Genomic DNA, 8,047 nt, shown 5'->3' with positions numbered 1-8,047 from the left:
CCACCATTAATTGTGGCCAGAAACCCCTGCAGATCATCAAAGTGTGTGCCACACGTTGGCTATCGATTGAGCCTGCGGTAACTCGTATATTGAGCCAGTGGGAAGAACTGAAACTCCACTTTGAGTTGACAAAAGCCAGTGAGCATTGCTACATGGCGGATGTGCTCCACGCCATGTACATGGACAAGACCAACTATGTCTACCTTACATTCTTGAAATCAATCCTGTCCGACGTACAAGTTGCAGTGAAGTCATTTGAGGGAGAGCAAACAGATCCTGTCAAGCTTTTGGACAATCTAGTACACCTCTTAACATCAATTTGCAGCAGAGTAGTCAACCCTATGGCAAAAATTGATGTCCTGAAGGATGCCATTGATGGACATCTCAGTCCATCACCATACCTTCGGTACCTTTTCGAGAGCCCGGTGTACCAACTCAGTCTTGCGCCAGAGAACAAAAAGGTCATTCAGAGACAGTGCATCAACTACATTGTTGCTTTAAGCAAGGAGCTGCAAGCAAGGCTCCCAGACAACCTTGAAGCCTTGCGAAACATGGCCTTGTTCAGTGTTAAGGAAACTGAAATTATTACAGTAGCTGAGCTACTGGGATACCAGCCCCAAACAATTGATAAAATTGTTTCCCAATGGAGAAACATCCATCTGTTTAGGTGGGACTCAACTGAAAATACAGTCGAGTTTTGGAGTGAAGTCAATAACTACACGGACTCTTCCGGGTCAAATCCATTTGAAGAACTGTGCAAAGCTGCATTCGCTGCCCTCTCCTTGCCACACTCAAATACAGAGGTTGAACGGCTGTTCAGCGAAATGAGTGCGGTCAAGTCAAAGTTAAGAAATAGAATGTCACTGCACACTCTCAACTCCATACTCCTGGTGTGGTTTGGACTGAAGCTGGCTGGTGATACCTGTTACCAGCATAAACTACCAAGTGAAGTTCTGCAGCAGTTTGGCACTACAGCAGCATACAGCTTTAAGGCCACTCCATCCTCCTACTGCTGGTTCCAGCTCCGTGACAATGCAGTTGGACAGTGAAGAGGATTTCCTTGCCAATCTATGATTCATCATATTTACGGTACGTATGCAAGTAGTGGACTTTCTGGAACTGGCAGAGACACACAGCTGATGGTGGCAGTGTGTACTGCAGTGTGTGCGAAAACAGTGGCAATATCTGGAGGAAACCATTGAGCAGCTAGCCAGCCAAGCAGCACAACAACCCGGAGAGAGCTGGAGAGAGATGCCTAGCGCATACATCATAATTTGAGTTAAGTTGCTTGTTCAATAAGATAGCATATATACCTTGTTATTAGCCTGTACCTATAATTGTTGATCAGTTAGGTAGCATGTTAACTAACTACCAAATCAAATGTATTTGTCACATACACATGGTTAGCAGGTGTTAATGCAAGTGTAGCGAAATGCTTTTGCTTCTAGTTCCGACCATGCAGTAATACACTGCTTAAAACTATAATTGTTCAGAATGTGTAGGTTTACTAGTTAAAAAGAAAATAAATAAAATGGAATTGTTCAATAATGTGTAATTGTTCAATAATTCAATATGTTGTGTTTAAAAATAAAAATGTGGTCATATAAAATGTGCTGTGTTTATATTACTTTTACAAATAAAAATATACGATAATAAACAAACAAATCTAAACAAACAAATGTCAAATCATATTTTTCACTGAGATGGCCAGTCAATTTGAGTAATGGCAGTGGCAGGGTAGCCTAATGGTTTGAGTGTTGGACTAGTAACCGAAAGGTTGCAAGATTGAATCCCTGAGCTGACAAGGTACAAATCTGTTGTTCTGCCCCTGAATAAGGCAGTTAACCCAATGTTCCTAGGCTGTCATTGAAAATAAGAATTTGTTCTTAACCGACTTGCCTAGTTAAATAAAGGTTAAAAAAAATATGATGTCATCACACAATGACAGAAGCCATCACAATGTCATTTAGCAACTTTTGCAACAAATCGACCTGCCTCTAGCAACTTCCCCTGAAAATTAGTTAGCAACACTGCTTCCACCAATCCATTTGTTTTTATGGACAGAAAGGAGCAGAAGCTCTGAGCTGTCCGATCAGGTCCATTGTCTATTGTCGACTCACACCAACTAAACCACTGGCCCTCGTGTAAGTTATAAGAGAAGTCGACAATTTAGGTGTAATTATTGCGTTAATATACTGTTACTATAATGTCACACAACGTATCAGACTTGTTTGCAGCTATCCAATACAACTAGCTATCGTTAGCTAACTAGAGAGCACGGGCGAGCCCAGTCCGTGTTCGCTAGCTCGATCGCTAGCTCGGTTGGAAAATGTGGTTGGCTAGCTAGCTAGCTTTCTTAATTTCAGTTCACTTATTTGAAATATTGTTAAATATCACACATAATTGCATTGTGTATTAAAAAGCATCCTTCTCTTCTTGAAAATATGGTTTTGATGGGTTTGTCAGCTAGCTAGACGTAACAAGCCAGACACCAGATGTTGTATGCGCATGTATTTCGCAACATGATTCCAACTAACCTCAGTCACAGACGCTATCGACGCTGATAATAATATTCGTTAACGTTCGTTCTGTCTCGGCAGATGAGGAAGAGCGGTAAAAAAAAAAAAAAATACCGCCCGAACAGGGACTTGAACCCTGGACCCTCAGATTAAAAGTCTGATGCTCTACCGACTGAGCTATCCGGGCTCTTAGTGATAGGGAATGTGGAAATATTTTGATTTTAAAAAGTAGTAAGTAGCTCACGTCTCAACTTGTTAGGAAAGTAGGCCGTTCGCTACTGTTGCCGATGACTGTGCATTGTTTCTGTGTTGCTCAGCTCAAGAGCTAGGGGGCACTTTTCAACCACATAGCTAACGTTACTGTAACGTAACACAGGTGAATAGGGACTGTTATCGTATCTTTGGTTATTTTAACGTTAACTTAGCTAGCTACTGTAGCTACATCATAGCTCGCTAGTGTTCCATTTCATTCTGTGGTCAGCTAACCTAGCACCGGTGCAAAGATACACTATTGGCAATGTGTACGTGTTAATAATAATAACTTACCGGTGCAAAGATACACAATTGGCCATTTGTAAGTGTTAACATGCACGGAAAAGCTATTGTCAGCCTCTGTGTTGTTCCTTTCATCTCCATTTATTGGCAATTCATTGTTTTCCTCTGATCAACATACGTAATGTATTAACGTCATTAACGTGAAAGGAAAAAAAACTGAGACATTAGTGTCATTTTTTTTTGTCTTGTCCAAGTTTAGAACGTAAATGAACGACGTGTGTTGATCAGATGAAGGGGGAAAATTAAAAAGTGTACAGGCCCCAGCGAGATTTGAACTCGCGACCCCTGGTTTACAAGACCAGTGCTCTAACCCCTGAGCTATGGAGCCCTGTTCTGTTGAGCCTGAAACGCAATCTGTTTTTGAGTGTAACCTGGATTGTTTTTTCATTAGAGCCCTATAAACGTTCTGAAAACATATATGGTTGCTTGCAAAGGCCTAGATTGATCGATTTGATTGTATTGTAAAGACATCTTTATGTCAGTATTTTAAATCAACACTATAAAGACAACAATATCCTGCATTCTGACTTGCAATGTGTTTTCAACTTCAACCACTAGATGGGGTCAAAGAACTGCATTTGTCAACAAGCCGTTCAGAAGTTGTTTGTAGCCTGTCATTTGTTGCGCTCAAGTGGATAATTCAGCAATAAGGCCCGAGGGGGTGTGGTATATGGCCAATATCCGCTGTCCCCTGTACAATGCAACGCAGAGTGCCTGGATACATCCCTTAACCGTGGTACAGCCCTTAGCTGTGGTATATTGGCCATATACCACAAACCCCAGAGGTGCCTTATTATAAACTGGTTACCAACTTAATTAGAGCAGTAAAAATAAACGTTTTGTCATATCCATGGTATATGGTCTGATATACCACGGTTGTCAGCCAATCAGCATTCAGGGCTCGAACCACCCAGTTTATAACATACCTTATAAACATTTATTTGTACTGCTCTAAATACTTTAGTAACCAGTTTATAATAGTTTGTGCTATATGGCCAATATACTACGGCTAAGGGCAGTATCCAGGCACTCCGCGTCGCGTCATGATTTAACAGCCCTAAGCCATGGTATTTGGCCATATACCACACCCCCTTAAGCCTTATTGCTTAAGTATAGACTATATACATATTCACAGTCCAGACCAGCATTTACTACTTTACTCATGCTTTTGCACGGCAGTCTTTCAATGGGAAAACTTGGCTATAACCACAGTCTATCTTCTCCAGCCATTCTCTATAACCACTGCACTGACAAATCAAATCAAATCGTATTTGTCACATGCGCCGAATACAACAGGTTACCGTGAAATGCTTACGTACAAGCCCTTAACCAACAATGGAGTTTTAAGTAAACAGAGTTAAGAAAATATTTACTAAACAATATTAAGTAAAACATTAACCACACAAAAAACAAAACAATAACGAGGCTATATATAGGTAAAATAACACTGCAAAAAACACAGAATGTGCACACAAATAAAAAAAAACTGTAGTTGGCATAGCCTGTAAAGCAACACTATACACATTGCTATTTTTGTGTTTGCCTATGCATTTACAATTTGGGATAACTTAAGGGCGGATCTGCACCAGTGGCGTACTACTACTTTGGGAATTCAACGCACATGACTGGCTTGCTATTGACAGCCTCCTATGGCTTTGGGCGTGGTATAGAAATAGAACGGATCCAGCCTCCGGAATGGGACATATTCAGTTTAAGGATACAGAGACGGATACGTATGGTTAGCCAGAGGACGTAAAATATGTCCAATATTCGCTTTGGAATACTGAATCAATTCCACCATGGAACTCGTATTCGATATCCGATAAATACACGCAGGAATTTAATTGAATTTTATGCATTTATGAAAAGGCATATTTTTTTGCATCACTAACCACTTGAGGATTGTAAATGAGAAACATGCGTGTGGAAGACGGACGGATAGTTAGTCTTGGTTTTGAACCCATTTCTAAAACCAAGCCTCCAACGCAACGAACGTAAGTAACTAGTGAATAGGCCAATAGATGTGATTTTTCAAATAACAATAAAATGCTGCATGTGTTGTTTGCGTTTTTGATTGTGTTTATAAAAAGGGACTAGTCCGTGCGTAAAATTGCGTTCCAAATGTTCCATGGTCACAATACATCATAATCACTTCTATCATAACAACTTGCCTTTCTCTGAACTTGGACAGGTCAATAGAGAGGCTATAAAAACCTATATAGATTTTTTTTTTTTAAGTTTTCTTATTGGTTTCTTTCTTGTGCTTAGCCTTGGTAGTTGTGTACAGTAATTGACAGGCGCCAATTCATTTGGCACAATTGGTGTACTTGTAGCCTAATGTAGCCCATCTCCCACCCGAGGGAAGATGCATAGTTACAGTAATGATATGTAATAAACATGTTCAATAGGGCGACTGTACTGTTTCTAGGATAAACGACGCGATGATTTGCCAATGATCACAGAGCTGAGTAATCGCCCACAAACATGTTGTGCCAGGCTTCATCCCCCAAAAAATCGTACTGAATGAAATTGTATTGTACTGAATGAAACTGTACACCCAATCCGGTCTCTCTGCGTAGCATATACCTGTCCAGCCGGTTTCAAAGATTTGTGAAAGCTCGATCAGGGAGTCACGGGTATTGGTAGGTAGGTCTATTACGAGTGTGGTGTTGGGTGTTTGGAACAGTTCGACACACTACGCCCCAACGACTGGAACGGAGCTCCTTTCTCTCGTCACTCCAGAAGTGGAGCTGGGTCTCGCCACTTGCGCAACAGTGACTCTGGCAAAGGGATTTATACGATTCAGTCGGACACATTTTGTTTCTTTATGCTAGAACGTGACTGAAAATCAAGGCTTTCAACGAGAATAACAAGTGTAACAGTGTAGGTTCCGTCCCTCTCTTCGCCCCAATTTCACATCGGTTACAAGAGCACTCTCTCCGTTTCTTTGCCCGTCCACGGTTTATGAAGGCATAACAACAGGGTATAAAATAAGATTTCTCCGTGTTCGACCATGAAAGTGACACGGATATTTGTGCCCAGATGCTGCGCTCCTTCACATTAGCGCGCCGCCGGCTGACTAAATGTAAGATCCCTCTTTGTTCATTTAGGGAGACCTGTATTTGTGTGTAGATATAACCCAGCTACAAGCCCATATAACATGTAAACTACGGGACTTCATGTAGGCTAGATTGAACCAAGTGATGTTGTAATCAGTGATGAGACATCGATCCTCGTTTCAATAAACAGCGATAGGCGACTTTGTAGCCAAATCCAAATGAACAAAGTCTAGCCTGGTTCCGGATGTAAACACAACGTCGCGCCTTCGTTTTTAAACCATGGTTGCTAACAGAGGAGTATTTTCTCACTTCTCTTTCTAAGGGCCACCGTGCTCCATGCGTCCGCTGTGGTCGTGTGGGAATGGCTCAACGAACACGGGCGGTGGCGGCCCTACAGCCCGGCCGTCTCCCACCACATCGAGGCGGTGATACGAAGCGATCCCCGTGGTGGGAGCGTCGTGCTAGGCCAAGTCGACAACCGCCTCTCGCCCTACATCCTAGACCTGCAGTCGATGCATCAGTTCAGGCAGGACACAGGTAAGAAGACGAGAGCTGAGAGGTGGGAATGGCTGTTGTTGTTGTGGGGATGCTGATGTCATGTTACGCGACAGGTGTTGGTGTAAGAAGCCACGTGGATGTATATAGGTGCAGAACTTTTGTGAAACAGCACAGTTTAGAATATAAATCAAAACTGGATGGTCTTAAGAGATAGACGGGAAACCATGTGTTTGATGTATTTGATACCATTCCACATATTCTGCTCCAGCCGTTACCATGAGCCCGTCCTCCCCAATTAAGGTGCCACCAACCCCCTGTGATGTCCAGTGAGTGTCTCTGTTTCTTTCTCTGTCCAGAATGGATATATTGTGACAGACAAAAGTCCTATCAGAATTCTTACTTCTACATAGGCCATTTTAACATCTTAGGCTCAGTTGTCTGTCTGTTCTGGTTTTTACTTCATGTTACAGCACGGCTGTATTAAGTTCAGTTTGTTTTGCATGTGGTTCAACTAATAGACTGCTTCGCCGCTGGGGTGGAGCTTAGAGCTCGCAGCTCGGTTCCATCCCGTCATAGAATTAGAATTAACAATGAATTACAATCACTTCCATATTCCTAGGGCCTGGCTGGGTCCCTGACTTTAACCCTCCGCTTGCCTGTCAGACAGAATGGGGTGAAAGTGTGATGACCTATGACAGCTGTACCTCACACAGCCTTGTACCTCACACACATTCTTCCCCCCCCGTACTCCCCGAATCTAACGCACGCAGCTGCCGTGTGGGGACGGACATTGGGTGGGATAAGCAGAGGGAGCGAGAGAGAAAGGGCACCCTATTCCCTACATAGTGCGCTAGTTTTAGTCAAAAGTAGTGCACCACATAGTGAATAGGGTGCTCTTTCTGACAGCTCCAGTGTAAGGGGAAAGCAGAGAGAATGGGATGTTTCAAGGCTTAAACAGCAGAGAATCTGAGAATCCTCCCCCCCATTAGTCTCAGCCACACTGTCTCCTGTTGATTTCCTCAGTCTTGTCTTTAGTTTTGTCGATAGGCCAGATCTGTGGGGGATAGCGGCGTCAGAGGCTCGGGACGTGGGAGAGAGAGATGGAAGGAGGGAGGTAATAGGGAAGCCCATCTCTCTCTCTCTTTGTTGAAGTTGAGGGAACAGATGTTTGTTCCTCTATTGTGGCCTAGACGTTCACGCAGGCACCCATACACACACACACACACAGATTCACACACACACACACACACACACCCATACACACACACACACACCCATACACACACACTCACAGATTCACACACACACACACACACACAGGGAAGAGTGTGGGAGAGAGTTGTAGGCGCAGAACTCGGGCGCACCGAGTCGGGAGACGGGGTAGAGGGCGTACCGGCAATTATAAGTTCACCGACG

The 8,047-nt window shown here is 43.1% G+C and overlaps 2 non-coding genes across 2 annotated transcripts; both read right to left on the bottom strand.

Annotated features, from left to right (window-relative positions):
• Nucleotides 1–2,633: 2,633 nt before the first annotated feature.
• Nucleotides 2,634–2,706, bottom strand: trnak-uuu (transfer RNA lysine (anticodon UUU)). Its single transcript has one exon. It is a non-coding gene; the product is annotated as a tRNA-Lys (tRNA).
• A 623-nt stretch (nucleotides 2,707–3,329) lies between these two features.
• trnat-ugu (transfer RNA threonine (anticodon UGU)) lies at nucleotides 3,330–3,402 on the bottom strand. The gene has a single exon. It is a non-coding gene; the product is annotated as a tRNA-Thr (tRNA).
• Nucleotides 3,403–8,047: the final 4,645 nt, after the last annotated feature.

This window comes from Salmo trutta, chromosome 11 (assembly GCF_901001165.1).
Source record: "Salmo trutta chromosome 11, fSalTru1.1, whole genome shotgun sequence".
NCBI classification, from domain to species: domain Eukaryota; kingdom Metazoa; phylum Chordata; class Actinopteri; order Salmoniformes; family Salmonidae; genus Salmo; species Salmo trutta.
This window is presented reverse-complemented; position numbering and strand designations above follow the sequence as displayed.